General features: G+C 42.8%; 1 protein-coding gene across 2 annotated transcripts in view; it reads right to left on the bottom strand.

Annotated features, from left to right (window-relative positions):
* The window catches only part of GAB2 (GRB2 associated binding protein 2), a 164,243-nt gene that overhangs the window by 123,150 nt on the left and 24,042 nt on the right, over positions 1-17,051 (bottom strand). The window lies entirely within an intron of this gene.

The raw sequence follows: 17,051 nt of genomic DNA, 5'->3' as shown, positions 1-17,051 counted from the left end.
AGCGTTTGCTGATAGTTCTTAGTTAAAAGGTGATGATAATGGCAAATATTGTGCAGGATATGTAATATCAATACCCTCTGGTGGAACTGAAGCGGTACCTTTGCCTGCAGCTACTATGGCCCACAAGCCAAATGATATGCGCGCACACAGGCCTGCACCCTGGCCAAGGGCAAAACTGCCAACATTTCTACTGACAGTAGACATGCTTTCTGAGTAGCTCATGATTCTGGAATGTTGTGTAAGCAAAGTGACTTCCTTACTTCCAGCAGAAATAAAATGTAAAGTGGCCGGTATGTTAAGGAATTACCAGATGACTTTTACGTGCTGCTTTGGCTTTTGTTAAGATCCCAGGGCATTCTAAAGTTGACTCTCTGAAAGCTAAAGGAAACCGCTTTGCTGACATTCCCTCAGGGAATGGTACCTTTAAAGGAACCAACCTTCTACCCTGATCCAAAGAGACATTCCCCCCCCCCCCCCCAATAACAACTTAGAAAAACTGGCCAGAGAAGCCCAACAATTGGCTTCAGAAAAGGAAAAACAAGATTGGAAATCTAACAATTGTTGGTCTGATAAAAAGAGAAAGCTTTGGTTTGGCCCAAATAACAACCCAGTCCTATGTCCCTAAAACTTCCACTTCCTAACGATTATACATGCATCAAACTATGGGTCCACTGAAAACTGATAGCACTCAAGAATCAGTATTGGTGGGGAAATATTCATAAGGCTGAAAAAGCACCTCCCTCACCGGTCCCACTTGTCCAAAGTATAACCAGGGAAGCCACTGCGCCCAGACATTTTAAATTCCCTGACAGACTACTGGAGGTTTGGCAGGTGGATTTCATACATCCTCATGGATGTAAATACATTTTAGTCATGGTCTGTCTGTTTTCTCATTGGAACCAGGTTACTGCCTCCTCAACGGGCTAAAAGTCCCTTTAAAGAAGAGTATCCCTACTAAGGAAACCCCTGTCAAACTCCACAGCGATTGGAGAACCCATTTTACTGGTCAGATGCTGTCTGACTGGTTTTACAACACTTCCGCTGCACTAGCCACCCTTAATCCTCAGGTTTAGTTGGACACTCGCATGGCATTATTAAGATGCAATTGGCAACATTTGCAGAGACCCTTCAAATACCAGGGTCCTTCTAAATCTCAGACCCACCCACTTTGAGAACCATAAACTCTCATCCTTTGAGATAGTCTGTACCTGGACCCTGCCTCTTTTGATTTGCAGCTTACACAAGGAGTTATATTTTAATATTGTAAAAGTCTAACTCCTTCTATCAGAGTCAGCCAGTTCTGGTAGAGCAATCTTTTCAGTGTATTCCGTGGAGATGAAGACCTTAAGCAACACATTTTGCAAACTGGAAGTTCTGTCCAGGGGGAAGGACACCTCCAGAAAGATACTCTTTGACCTCACGGGTAAGGCCCCAGTCAGGACTGCTAATCAACCCTGGGGCTGCCCAACTCCAGGGAACAGACTTCTGGAGTCATGCAATACATCTGAAGGACGCACCTGCCCTAACCGGACCTGCACAGCTGAGGTGACCTGCAGGAGAAAATGTCCTGAAACTGCAGCAGACGACACTTGATGAGACAACCTTCCCACATGTGCAGACCAGGCCACTTAGAAGGTTTCAAATTCACACACAGGTCTCTTTCATCTAGACTCTCTGGAGTCTAGAGATTCTAATCTAGACTATTAACTGATTCTGGATTTTTATCCATATTCACTCTCTGCATTTTCAATTTACAGGCAGTATTACTTGTACCAGTTTTTTAAGAATAATACTATTTAAATGCTGTATATATATTTCTGCATTGTGTCTTCCCAAAACACTTTCAGTTCTGAGTGTACCTTTGCCATAATCTCTCTTTTAAGATACAAACAATGCAATGCCCCAGGGACCTCTCTCCTACCTCTCTTTGTTACTCAGATGTGAACACAAAAGGTTTCCCATCTGTGCACTTTCCCTCCAATATGGGACGTGACTCCTGGAAAGGTCCTTCCTAGTGTGGTGTGGTAGGCTGTTAGACATGAGCAGAGCAAGGACGATGGGCCACGTACAGAAGGTCACCAGGGCAGAAAGCCCAGGGCCTAGCAAAAGACAATTGCAGGGTGGGACCTCGCCCCCAGGGTGACCTTTCCTCCCCTAGCATATCGCTGGTCATGAGGTTTGGACCCCCTCACCTTTCCTCCCTAGAGTTAACATCTCGGCCTCAGTTGTATTTAAGCTCCAGGCCTAGAAAAGAAACAAAACCAGACCAGCGACTCCATGGCTGCCCTCAGGACCAGCTGCACTGGATAATGACCCCCTACCTTGGTGCCGACCAATCAGTCAGTGGAGACCTGACCCTGAAAGGACACACCTAGGGAAGCTGCTGAATTTTCTATTGAGATCTTCCCCTAGGATAGGGGTTCTCAACCTGTGGGTGGAGACCCCTTTGGGGGTCGAACGACCTTTTCACAAGGGTCGCCTAAATACATCCTGCATATCAGATATTTACATTACGATTCATAACAATAGCAAAATTAGTTATGAAATAGCAATGAAAATAATTTTATGGTTGGGGGTCACCACAACATGAGGAACTGTATTAAAGGGTCGCGGCATTAGGAAGGTTGAGAACCACTGCCCTAGGACCTCCCCTAAAATCTCCACCCTTAAAATTCTTAGGACAGACCACTGAAGCCAGAAAAACCTGACTGTTGATCAGCAATGCTTTCAGAGAAAGACCTTGATCAAAAGGGGTAAAGGAGGAAATGTGCCCTGAGCCACACACAGAAGGGTTGCGGGTTCAATTCCCAGTCAAGGGCATGTACCTGGGTTGTGGGTTCACGTGTGGGAGGCAACCAATCGATGTGTCTCTCTCTCCATCCCTTTCCCTTCCTTCCACTCTCTTTGAAAAGCAATGGAAAACATATCCTTATATGAGGATTAAAAAAGGGGGGGGGGGCGGTGTGTGAAAATTAGTAAACAGAAACCTCATTTAAAATGGAGTAGGGAGGCTAGAAGAGAGAACTCTCACACACGTGTCATTCAACGCACACTGCTGGTCCCAACAGGAAGTGATACCATATTACCACCTCAGCAGGAAGAAGAAAAGATTCCTTCTTGCCCAGTAACAGCTCTGCCAGTGAGAGACTGCCATAACTCAGTCAAAAGTCACAGTACTTCCAACTTTCAGTTTCCTCCAACAGACTATTTACAACAGCCCCTCCCAGGTCCATAAAAAAGCACTCCTCTCCCATGTTTCTCTGGAATTCCATATGGTTCACCATAAGACCACATGTCCCAAACTGAAATTCTTTGTTCTTCCCAAATAAACCCATTTTTGCTGGAAAAAATATCTGGCTATTTATTTATTCAAGGTCAAAATCTCAGTTGCTTCTCCCAACTGGAATTCCACTTCCAGCTCCTCACTTGACAGTCCCATTCAGACATATTACTGAGCAACTACTGTGATCCAAGGACACCCAGTGTGGGCCTCAAGTTGGCAGAATGTGGCTAACTTTTCCAAAAAAAGCACAAGACTAGTATCAAATTTTGGGGGGAAACTTCCCCCAAACTATACATATTGACTACATATCTACTGACTCTACTGAGATAGATACACAGTGAGGTTTGGATATTGTGAATGTTGGGGAAAGCTTTCCCCAGGTGGCACTGAATTGATGATCCGAGGTCCCTTCCACTCTGACAAAACAAGCATTTGTTCAGGAAAGGAAGCTTAGCAAAGGAGTGGACACAGACAAGAGAAATGAAATCTCAGGTAAGTAAAAGGACTTACCAGGGGCCAACTAGCCAGTGGTAGTGCAAGAATTAGACTCCAACTCATGAAAAATATATATTTCTATTAATTTCAGAGAGGAAGGGAGATGGAGAGAGAGACAGAAACATCAATGATGAGAGAGAGTCATTGATTGGCTGCCTCTTGCACACCTGGGTATCGAGCTCACAACCCGGGCATGTGCCCTGACCGGGAATTCAACTGTGACCTCCCAGTTCATAGGTCGACGCTCAAACACTGAGCCATGCTAGCCCAGCCCCAATTCATTTGATCCCCAATCCATTTCAGAAAGCTGCCACCAGGAAAATGAAGTCTATCAGTGTTCCTTCTCCTTTCGCATTGACCTTCTCCTTATCAGAAATTCCCCAAGGGGCCTTGGCTTACTAAGTGCTAATTAGATTTCCTCCACCTGCTCTGGGATTTAGAGGGCAGTGCTAATGCAGTGCCCTCCTCAACTAACAAAGCCACTGGCATTTCTGGTATGCAGGGGCTGGCCTCCTGTTCTTCAGTCAACAGCAATTAAAGTGCTCCTATCCAAAGCCCTAAGGAGGAAGATGGAGAAGGGAGGGGTACTCCTTGATCCAAAAAGTAAAGTATAGCCACTGACTGGGATTGATTGTTACTGAAGAGCTGGGTGGAAACAGGGAAAAATCTGGGAGGTAGGAATGGAATCTGGGTGAGGCAAGCAAACTGGTGACGACTCATCATCTTTCTCACTCCCCTAAGGAATGCTATTGTCACCCAGAGTGAGGGGATAGGCTAGCCTGGGATGGCAAAGAGCCCTCATCCAAAAATAAATGATCAAGAAGCCTTTCCCTTTCTCTTCTGGCTTCAGGTCCAAATTCTCAGCCAAGAATGACAAGTCCTACACAGTTTCACCCCTCCCTATCTAGGCATCATAATTTAGTACATATTCAGCCACTAACTGGCAAAATGCAGTCATTAACTGCTGTGAAACTCTTTGCAGCTCTCAGCGTTGATTTCAAGATAAAAGGAGACAATGAGTATAAAAATGTTTTATAAACTATAAAGTGGTGTAAAAGCTGTAATACAACTGATAATACAAACTCAAGTTCAAACATTTACCGAGTTCCCAGAATAGTGCTCATACAGAGTTGGTGTATGAATGTTATAACATAAATGCTACGGTTAGATACACAAAAACAAACCAAACAGAATTCATAACTATGTGGAAGTCACAGACTGGTGTGGAAGATAAGGCTTCAAATATACATGAGTGTTAAGTAAGAGTATGCACAATATGAGGAATGGGGAGTAATTTATCCTGTTACTAAAGAATAGGGGTGATGATTGTCAAAACCTTCTATGGTCTTGATGGTAAATAGGATATAATTGGGTGTGAGGGTCTGCAGAAAAAAAGATGCAAAAGAAACTCAAGTGGGCGATTTCATGATTCCCCACTACAACATATTCATTAACATCTCCCTCCCTGCCTTTATTCACAAAGTTTTTTTTTTTCCAGGGGAAATTAAAAATTCTGCCAACCATCCAAGGAATATTTAAGCATCTCTTCGTGCAAGTTGTTACTAAAGATACCAAACACTGCAAAGCAGGTAGGTCTCTGGCCCCAGTGAGTTTACCATCCATCAAGAGCGGAAAGTCATAAAGGACACTGTAATATGAGGAGGCCCTATATAAGGCCTCAAGGGCAAAGGGGCACATCATCCCACTTTCTGGAAGAGTTAGAAGTTGAAAATCTCTGACTCATTCCTCCCCATGAAGGTCAGACCAAAAGTCACAAATTCATCCTTTCCATCAACAATATTCTTTAATCTACTATGTGCCCGACAACACTCTGGTTATGAGAAAGGAAACAAAGCAATGAACAAAACAGAAAAACCCTGCTTTCAAAGGGCATATGTTCTAGAGGTGTAAAGGGTCAAGCAGGTCCATATATGTGTGATTCCTGGGCAGGGAGAGGAGGGAATATGGAAAACTGGAAAGCACACACTCTGGGCAGCCGTCAAGCAGTTCCAACCAATTGCTGCTCAGCAGAGATCTGAGCCCCGTGTCCCCAAATCTGGAAGCTGGAAATTTTATGCAAAATGCCTCAGCTTTTAATAATCTACAACTAAGAAGAATTGTTTAATAGTATGCAGGCAAACCAAAACACTCTGTGGATGGAGTTCAGGCTAAAGATACCAGTTTATGACCTGTCTTAGAACATGTATCACGATTTTTGATTGAGAGAGACAGTGGCCACACATAAGTGTTACAAATGAAGTGCCACTGCCTTGAGAAGGAGAAACCAGTCCCAGCTAAGCAGGTCTGGACAAGCATCAAGGAAGTGGAGGCACTGAGCTTGAATTTTGAAGTTTCACCTCTTTCAGACAATATCCCAGAAAGTTTATAGTTCTTAATTCTCTCATTAGTTTTTCATTTCTCACAGCACTTACTGGCTACACTGATGTGCTTAGGTACTTCCTTGCTAAGAACGGCAAGACCTTTCTCCAAACAGAAAGTCCATAAATAATAACACAATCAAAACAGCTGCCTTGCTGGTTTGTCCTGCCAGTCAACAGATTAACACTGCTCATCAGTATGATTAATTCCAATCTACTCTATAATAGGCCTGCTAAGCTGGAAAGGTATTCAGAAAAGTTCTGTCACCTCCAATTCCAGGGTCTTTATCCATATTATTTGAGGCCAAATAAATTACCTTAAAAATATATGGCGGGGGCGGGGGGAATGAACCCAATCCGTCCTTCTTTATTTCTCATCACTTCTTTCAAAGGCAATTTGACAATGTCAAAATTCAAAATGCACATATGTTTTGATCTAGAAACTGTACTAGAAAATCTTAAAGCTAAGTCATGTTTGTCCAGAAGTCATTAAAATATGATACTGGTTCCCAGCTGGGGTGGCTCAAGGGATTGAGCATCGACCTATGAATCAGGAGGTCACAGTTTGACTCCCAGTCAGGCCACATGCCCAGGTTGGAGGCTCGACCCCAGTAGGGGGCATGCAGGAGGCAGCCAATCAATGATTCTCTCTCATCATTGATGTTCCCATCTTTCTCTCCCTCTTCCTTCCTCTCTGAAATTAATAAAATTTTTTAAAAATATGATACTGGTGATTAAAAAACACACTACAATATAAAATAAATGTACACAAATTGCTACACAGGTTGTCACAGTACAAGCACATGCTTCAATAAAAACTGGAATAAGCATACTATAAAAAGCAAGAATTTTGTCCTGGCCTGTGTGGCTAAGATGGTTGGGCATCGTCCTGTGCACCAAAAGGTGCTCAGTTGATTCCAGGTCAGGGCACATGCCTGGGGTTGCAGAATCCATCCTGAGTAGGGGGTAAGGCAGCTGATCAATGTTCAGCTCTCACATCGATGATTCTCTCCCTCTCCTTCCCCTCTCTCTCTAAAAAATCAATTAATTTTTTTTAAAGCAAGAATTTCTATATGTATCAAGTTAAGAGAAGAAACAATGAAGTTGGTATTTCAATGAATCCAATTATCTACCTATATAAGCAACTATGCAGCATAATAACAAACAGAAAGAAAGAAAAGAAGAAAAAATAAATTGTTAAGTTTTAATCTTCAACTTCAGACCCTGGAAAATCATCTTCAAAGTTAGGTCAAACATCCCCAACACCAGAAAATTCATCATCCCTGCAGGTCTCCAGCCAATTCTCTTAATCACTGGCACTCACAGCAAGAGAAACTTCGGTCACCCCTGACTTTAAAATGGGGTTCTGCTGCTCTTTAACTGGGTTGCTTTGTAGTGTAAAGCTGACCCTTTAACAATGCAAGGTTTGACTATAGAGTCAAAAACTCACATGTAGCTGTTGACTCTCTAGTCAGCCCTTCACATCCACAGACTCAAGCAACAATAAAATGCTATTTTTGATTGCTGGGAATACAAAAATACTGTCTTTCATCCACAGTTAGTTGAAGCCTTGGATTCAAAACCCATGATACAAAGGACTGACTGTATTGAAAAAATCGGCATATAAATGGACGTGCGTAGTTCAAACCCGTGTTGTTCAAGGGTCAATGTATATGAATGCAATGATAAAAACCACAAAACACAAAAACGCATTGATAAATTAGTGCCTCTATCACTGCTGAGCCATGACACAGTGTAGCAAAATGTAAATCTAAAATGGAATGGAATAATCCAAAATGTACCTCTGGCAGGCTGTGTGGCCTATGGCTTCTCTGAGCTGCTAAACCTCGGGGATGTGAAACTTGCACGGCTGTCACATTTGTGTTCCCATTCTCCTCCACTAGAGGAGTCACTTCAGGGCAGATCTGCTGTTACATACCTTCTCTCCCGCCCAGACTTTCATCTGCCAAATAGGTGCATTTTATCTGGATAAAAGGTGGTGTGTGTGTGTGTGTGTGTGTGTGTGTGTGTGTGTGTGTGTGTGTGGAGAGACATGTCTTGTACGTCAGTAAATTATGAAAATAACAAAGGCAATTATTCTCACACAACATACGGTTGTGAAAACTTGAGGTCTGTGGGAGCTGCATGGATGTTATTTGCCTAATGATTATTCTTAGAGATGGAATCTGGGGGTGAATGCTTGCTTTCTTCATTGAGTTTTTCAGCATTTTAAAATTTATAACAAACATGGTGCATTTTAAGAAAAGTGAGGACCATTTATTTAAAAAACAAATGCAATTGCCCTGTGTGTATGCTAACGTGGAACTATCTCCCTGGTTTACTTTCTCTCTCAGGGTGTGGCGCACATTGATCATAAGGATTTAGAACAGTGGCTGGCACAGAGCATTCAGGTATTACCCTTGTTACACTGTTAAGTGAGATATAAGAAGGGAGAAAACAAGGTAAACTGGACAAGGGTATGGGTAGGAAAGATATTTATCTTTCACTATTACCCTGCCTAGGTTCCCTAAATAACAAAGCCAGGGGCAAAACGTATCTGCTTTTTATCGGGTGTTGAAGTCTAGGAGCAGAAAGGGGAAAAATTAGTGAGGCAGGGTGGGAAGGAAAGCAAACACAAGGTTGTGCATTAACAAACTGACTACAGCTTAGCATGAAAGTATAGCCACTGGCCCTATCATTCAGAATGTTTCAAACAGACGACAGTGCCTAGGAACAGTGTATGCGAGGAATGGTGGGGGAGGGTGCTGGGGGACGGGATGGGGGGACAGACAGCAAGTAATTCATCTACTAGCTCCTCCCTTTCCCACACCCCCTCTCCAACCCTTTCCCCACACCCAGGCTGTTACCCAGCCCCTCCGGACAGTCACTGAGGAATAACACACCCTGCATTTCATCTGGAGGAGCCAGAGACTTCTTGGCTCTGTTCCCATGGAGCTCAGGCATCGGCTCTCTCCATGGTGGGCACAACTGAGACCAAACACAGTCCGGTCCAGAGGGAGGCTGAGGTGGCCAGGCAGTGCTAGGAAGTAAGGCAAACGCAGCAGCAGCTGGGCTTCGCCATTGAGCAAGCTGGCTAGGGCCTGGGGGAAGGTATAACCAAGGGAACCTTTGAGTCCCATATAGCACATTATGCATATATTATTTTTAAAACAGGAGAAACTGCATTTAGGCTACACCCAGGTTGCTCAGTTGATTAATGGTTAATGGCCTAATGGAAAGGGCATGACCTTGCAGCCAGCCAGTTATGAGTTCGAGAATTCTATTCTCCTGGGAACCTTGTTGGGAACCTTTGGGTGGGTTGCTCTCCCTGTAATCATGGAGACTACAAGGACATTGCATGGTCACTGTGGAGATTAAGTGAGCTCAGGTGGCTAAGAGAGGTGCTGGGCTCTGGCAAACATGGCTCTGCCTCACATAAGAAAGGCTGATTCTTTTCCTTCCCTCGTTCAATCCCTCCCCCACGCCCCTGCAGGAGACCTCAGATTACACTACCAAGAGCGTTCTGCTTAGCATGATTTGTATTTCTGGTCACCTGCTACCCTGAAGCTCCTTGAGAAAAGGGTTATTATTTGATTCTCTGGGGTTCCCTGTTTGTTGTCCCAGTCATATCTAAAGCCGAGCACATGTTTGCTGAATGAAAAAGGACTCCAAACACCAACTCTTATGGGAGATAGCTTTTCATATGACTATTAGTAAAGTCACTTGAAGGACCCATGAGACTTCCTAAACACAGCTTGACATTGGTTCTGACTAGAAAGGTAGAAAAAAAATATCAAAGGCTTTGAAGGTGGACAGATTTGCATTCCAATCTCAGTTCCATCGCTCACTATAAGAGTGACATGTGGGCAAGTGACACACAAACCCTCTAAAATGTTAGTTCCCTTAAATAGAAAATGGGGATCCTACCCAGCCAGTGTTGCTCAGTGGTTGAGCATCGACCTATGAACCAGGAGGTCACGGTTTGATTCCCGGTCAGGGCACATGCCTGGGGTTGCAGGCTCGATCCCCAGAGGGGGGTGTGCAGGCGGCAGCCGATCAATGACTCTCTCTCATCATTGGTGTTTCTATCTCTCTCTCTCCCTTCCTCTCTGTATAACACATAAACAAAAAATGGGGATCCTACTATATTTCATAGGGTTACTGTAGGGACTGAAGTTACATAATACAAACTATGATGGGCATGGTGCTAATCTATGCTGCAGGCACTCTTGTGCCCCCTACGCTCTGACCCTGATCAAGGCTGCTCAGTCCCTCCACTCCCGAGATTGGAAAGGTCTCATCCTTTCCCTAACCTCTAAGGGTACTTTTCTGCAAAAGGGAGACCCTGTGGATCCAGGTGATGGAGGGGTTTGCGGAGCCACATGATGACAGTTTCTTTCTACTGGCACAGATATTTCTCTTACTCCTCTGCAGGACACAAACTGCCAGGGTCGATCCCAGGGGAGGACACTCCATCCCTGAGAGCAGTGACCTTTGACTGTTTTCTTCTTTTCTGAAAACTTACAGCCGGAGGGGGAAAAACTGCCTATGTTCCTTTCCAGGAGAAAGAAACTTCTTTGAAACACGACTGGATCTTCCAGATTTCCCTCATTGTTGGCATTGTTGTTGAAGGTCATGAAGACAGGAGAGATGGAGGTGATAGCAACTGCTCACTCCGTGGGGCCTTTCGGTACAAGCTGATTTCTGGAGCACCACTGTTGTGTCTACATCCTGGGTAGCGGCAGAGCGAGAAGAGTGCTTTCCCAGCTGATCAAGGATGAAAGTCACCAGCAGCAAAGACCAAGGAGCCTAGGCCCCTCACTCCATGGATCCAAATCTCTGAACTCCTTTTATGTTGGAAAACAACCCTGGCATATCTAAGCCACTAGAGCTGGTTTCTATTACTAGCCACCAGACACAATTCCTAACTTACTGAGTGGTGGTCCAACATATACACGTAGGAAAGTCACTAGTTACGGGTGACTTGGGCAACTCTTTGGCAAATTCTCAAGTTGTAAAAGAATGGCTCTGTGTGTGTGTGTGTGTGTGTGTGTGTGTGTGTGTGTGTGTGTGTGTGGTGGTGGTGGTGGTGGTGGTGGTAAGATCAAAAAAAGAAAAGAGATTTCTGGTGAAAGGTATCTGCTTTTTTCTCCCTTTTCTTTTCATTCAACAAACTTTTACTGAATGTCAGCTCTGTGCCAGCCTTTGTACAAAATACTATCCTTTGTAGGTTTACAAAGAGCTTTCACATGAGCCTCTCTTTCAGCTCCATCCTGCTGCCTGTGCTCTGGACCTGCAGGGAGCCCACTAGAGGTGCCGAGAGACTTGGAGCTTCCGGGACCCCTGGGACCGATGAGGACTGTAGCTGCAGCCACAAAGGCATTAAGCAAGAAAGACATACAAGTCCTAGTTGGCAATATGGTTAAAAATAACAGCATTTCAAGTAAATTTGACGGGCCCCATACGGTTCAATGGTGAGTACTTCCAGCCTGTGTTATTCCCTAGGCCCACTCTACCTCTCATAAAGTTTTTTTCAGGAAAAACTCTAAAAAAAATGTAAGAATTTCTCATTCATCAGTTCTTGCCCTAAAAGAAATACTATTGCCTGACTAGTGTGGCTCAGTTGGTTAAGCATCGTCCCATGAACCAGGAGGTCACGGTTCCATTCCCACTCAGGGCACGTGCCCGGGTTGTGGGCTCAAACCCCAGTAGGGGGCATGGAGGGGACAGCCGATTGATGTTTTTCTCTCATTGATGTTTCTATCTTTCTCTCTATCTCCTTGTCTCTTCCTCTCTCTGAAAGCAATAAAAACATTTTTTAAAAACTATTAAGCAAGGAAAGGTACAAAATGCCAGCTAAAGTGGAAGACATGATGTGTGTAACCTGAATAAAGTCCAGCAATTTAGGGCCTTAGTTCTGGGCAGAATGGCACTTTACAGACATTCCAGCAGTCCAAGGTTAAAAAAGAAAAAGAAAAAAGGTAATTCCAGCCTTTACTTAAATTTCTCAATGGCTATCAAAAGGAATCAAAGTTATAACCCACACTTTTTATCTTCTCCTCACCAATTACTACAGTTGTTCAAGGGTCTCTCACAGACCAACCTACCCAGCCCCTGACCTTCAAAGTCCGTTTTTAAATTTGCACTTTCCCCTTTCCCAGTTATCTTTCAATTCTTTAGTGTGGAAATTCCTGATTTTATACTGTCACTCCATTCAGCCTGTTAAACAAAGTAGATCCTGGGAGAAGACCCGGAAAGCAAGAAGGCCAGCCAGGAAGAACACAGGGAGGAAACAATAAATGAATGCTGATGTCAGTGGTTTTTCTGTTATATAAACTATATATAAAGAGCCAGATCTAAAGCTGCTGGGTGTGGTAATGACTCCCTCGAATCAAATAAGGGAGCTCAAGTCATGAAACAAAAAAGGTCAAAGGTTTAAATGTAGAATTAAAAGCCTTTTAATATATTGAAGGGGACCAAGAAATGAAAACTTCCAAAAACATAAACAGATCCCTATATCATAAGTAGTTTATTAATACATGCAAACTGTTTAGAATAGGACTGGCACTCAATTCATGTAGCTATTATTATTATTCCTGACCATCCCAGCTCTTTGGTGTTAGGTTATCTGTACATACTCCCATAGCAGAACTTACAGACCAGCAAGCACTGAAGAGCTTCATAACATGAAGGTGTAGCTGGCTCCCAATGTGGTCCCTGATGCAGAGGCAAAATCTTGAGATTTATCAATTACAAATGAGTCTCAGATCCAACCCTAGAATCAAGTTCTAATCTGAACTGAGCTAGAGAGAAGCAGAGAAAGGGCCCCAGAATGGGGCTACCCCCAAATCTGTCAGGTACGTAGTCATTGTGAGTGACATGTCCCTCCATCTCCCTTTCTGACTCAGTGACTGATGGGTCACACACAGTGCTCTCTGGGGACCCTGCACCCCTGGAATTCTGCTATGTTGTCCTAGTTCTTCCCCGGGGAAACTATATTTCATTTCCTTCAGAAGCCACATACACAGACTCTGTAGGATCCTGGTCCAGGCCACTCCTTGTGTCGCCCTTCTGCCAACTCACCTTCACGACATTAGTAAGTCTGCACTCCAGATTCATCTGTTTCCCACAGTGTGGCAGAGCTCACAGAGAGTTTATCTAAACTCATGTGTTTAAAAGATCAGTACAGAGGTATGGTAAGGAGACCTATGGGGAAAATGTTCATTGTAGGTGTGTGAACAGGACCAGATGGGCCAAGAACTGTGCTTCCTGGATCATACGTAGTTTATTTCTCCTTAGATTATATAGTAAGATGGGTTTACTCCTTTGAGAGCTAAGTGCAGACATCCCAGACATGAACCCAAGTAGCAAAACAGATTCCTTAAGCAAGAGTCTGCTGTTTCAGCATTAATCAGAGCAGTCTATTCATGGTGAGTAACAAATTATAATAAAGAGAGCTAACACTGATATAGTACTTACTGTGTACTAACCGTTCTAAGCACTTTCTATATTAACTCATTTACTCCTCACAGAGGTCTTAACAGGAATTAAGGCACTGCTAGGAAGGGGAAAGGGGGAAATAAATTCATGGGGAAGCAATCAACAAGTGCTTACTACATACTCTAAAGGAAAACTGGAATAAACAGTTTTTAAGATTACCTAGATTTCTGGACCATCTGATCAGCAATTCCCTCTGTTCATATCACTTTCTATTGTGCGCTCACCCTTCTTCAGTCTGACTGAAGGCTGTCCTCCAGCGCTTCTCTGATCTTCCACAGGGAAGCCAGTCAGTTTGTCACTGACTCTCAGCCCTCAGGGGTACCAGACTGAAATGCTGATTTGCAAGATTATGAAGAGGTCTCAAGGCTCTCTCCAGAAGCTGAGCACGAAAGCCCTGATTAAAAGCATGTCCCACTTGACTCAATTACAATGTCCTTGGCTGTGTCCTTGCCTTGGCTTCCTCCTTATTAAGCGTAAACTCAAAATAATGAGAAACTAAGAAAGGATGGGCTTTCCTTTAGAAAAGGGTTTTATCATTCAATTGACCAACAAAACAGATTTCCCGCCTTTGCCAGTTTGGTTCAGTGGATAGAGCCTCGGCCTGTGGGGTAATGGGTTCATTCTGGTCAAGCTTGATACCCAGCCCTGGGCAGTGCGCATGTAGGAGGCAACCAGTTGATGTGCCTCCTTCACAGTGATATTTCTCTCTCTCTCTCTGTTTCTCCCCTTCTCGTCCACTTTTCCTAAAAATCAATGGAAAGATATCCTTGGGTGAGGATTAGCAAAAAACAAACAAACAAACAAACAAAACACACACACACAAAAACACAACATCCAAAAAACACGAACAGATTTCCCATCAGTTGGACTGACAATGAGCAAATAGATGCTTGTTTGTTTTTACAGAAATTTCTGTTAGAATGTAATGAGAAAATGATACAGGTCTCTGGCTCTAGATTCAGGAGACAGCTTTCTAGAGCTAATGCTCAAACTTACACTGAGCTCTTGAACAGAAATAATTCTGATTTTTGGTTGAACAGATGCTCACTGTTTACCTCCATGGGGAGAGATGTCCCACCTTTCATCATGACTGCCATCCTGACAAGACCAATCTTCCTCTGAGCCTCATTTCCAGACTTTTCAAAATGATGGCACCATAATCTACCTCATTAGACTGATAAGATGATTAAATAAAGTTTAGCTATGACTGAAATGTATTACCTGAACATGTATCACTTAAATATTTGAAAAGAATGTAAATTCTGCAGTTGTGAAACGCAGTACTCATTTGGGCGTTTCCAGTTTTTGGCAATTATGAATAAAGCTGCCAGACACACTCTTACACAGAAGCAGCCTTTCCTCTTCTCCCCCCTCCCCCTCCCTCCTCCCCTCTCCCCCCTCCCCCTTCCTCCTCCTCCTCCTCCTCCTCCTCCTCCTCCTCCTCCTCCTCCTCCTCCTCCTCCTCCTCCTCCTCCTCCTCCTCCTCCTCCTCCTCCTCTTCTTCTTCTTCTTCTTCTTCTTCTTCTTCTTCTTCTTCTTCTTCTTCTTCTTTCTCTCTCTCTCTCTCTCTCTCTCTCTCTCTCTCTCTCTCTCTCTCTCTCTCTCATTGACCGATACAGCTACAGTTGAGTCTCGTATTTTTATCCAGTGTGACATCTCTGCCATTTAATTAGTGCTTAGTTTGTTTATATTCAATATATTTATTGAATTTATTGATAGAGTTGGGTTTAAGTAGACTTTATTTCTGTTTATTTCTCCTGTCTCTTTTTAGTGGATCAAGTTATTTTCTCTCCTCCTCACTTCCTCTCCCCTTTCTTTTCTTTATTTCTTTAGTGCTTCATCTGGGGATTGTAATATGTATCCTGAATTCATCACAGTATATCTCAAATGAATATTACTTTAAATTGTAATGCAAGAACCTTCAAATTCCATTTATACCCCATTCTATCCTTTGTGTTATATATATTTTTTGCTGTCATGCATTTCACTTCTATGTAGGTTACAAACCCAACAATATACTATTATTTAAAAAGTCAACTTACTTTTTAAAAATTGACTAGCACAGCCCAGCTGGTGTGGCTCAGTGGTTGAGCATCTACCCATACACCAAGAGGTTACCAGTTTGATTCCTGGTCAGGACACATGCCCGGGTTTTGGGCTTGATCCCCAGTAGGGAAAGTGCAGGAGGCAGCTGATCAATGTTTCTATCTCTCCCTCTTACGTTCTCTCTCTCTAAAAAAATCAATAAAAACATATTTTAAAAAAACCTAACGGAAAGAAAAGTAATGTGTTAGATTTAGCCATATAGTTATCATATCCTATGCCCATCCTTTTTCCTTCCCTATATAATTAATTTACCGTCTGGTTCCAATTTCCTACAGCCCGAATTATTTCTTTATCACTGGATATGGAATCTAGGACGACAGTGTTCTTCTTTCAGGACTGTAGAGATGTCATTACATTTTCTTCTGGTTTCCACTGTTTCTGATAAAAGTTGGCTGTCCTTCTGTAATGACTATGTATCTGTTTCCCCCCATGGCTGCTTTTAAGGTTTTAAAAACTTTGTATTTTTAGCCTTTTCACCATGATGTGCCTAGGTGTGTTTTTCTTTGTTTATCTTGCTTGGAATTCACTGAGCTTCCAGGATCTGGGGGTTTCTGCTTGTGGTCAAATTTGGCAAAATTTCAGCTAGTGTTCCTTCAAATAATTTTTCTGTCCTAATCTCTCCACCCTTTCCTCTTCCTCCTCCTGCTTCTGGACCTCCGATTATACATACTAGTATGTTAGACATTTTGATACTATCCCACAAGTTGCTGAGCTTCTATTCATTTTCTTTAAAATCTCTTCTACTGGCTTTGGTTTGAATAATGTCTCAACCCTACTCCCCTCTCTCTTTTGTTCTTCAGTGATTTGTTAATCCCACCAATTACTTTTTATTTCATATATTTTTAGTTCCAGAATTTCCATTTGTACCCCTCTAATTTCCAAATCTCTACTGAAATTATCCATCAATTCACCTATTATATTCATTTTTTGCTATAGGCAGTAACTATTTACCATAGTTTCTTTAAAGTTCTTGTCTACTAATTACAATACCTGGGTTATTTGTAGTTATCCAAAATACTGATTTTTCTCTTGAGTATAGACATATTTTTCAACTTCTTCAAGTTGTATAATCTTTTATTGTGGATGATACATTGAGGAGATTCTGGATTCTTTTATATTTCTCTGAAGAGTTATTTTTGTTCTAGCAGGCTTTTTATTTATTTTTTTATGCTTTGTTGGAACAAGTCTATTTTGGTATTGCTCTTAGTCCTAGGGTGATTCCCTTTTTCTGGGGATATAATCCTTCATTCTAAGTTAAAGCCCTTATGGTAAGAGTCAAATCCTCTCTA

The sequence above is a fragment of the Myotis daubentonii genome, chromosome 9, assembly GCF_963259705.1.
Source record: "Myotis daubentonii chromosome 9, mMyoDau2.1, whole genome shotgun sequence".
In the NCBI taxonomy this organism is placed as follows: domain Eukaryota; kingdom Metazoa; phylum Chordata; class Mammalia; order Chiroptera; family Vespertilionidae; genus Myotis; species Myotis daubentonii.
The sequence above is the reverse complement of the archived record's forward strand: the minus strand, read 5'-3'. Positions and strand labels throughout refer to the sequence as shown.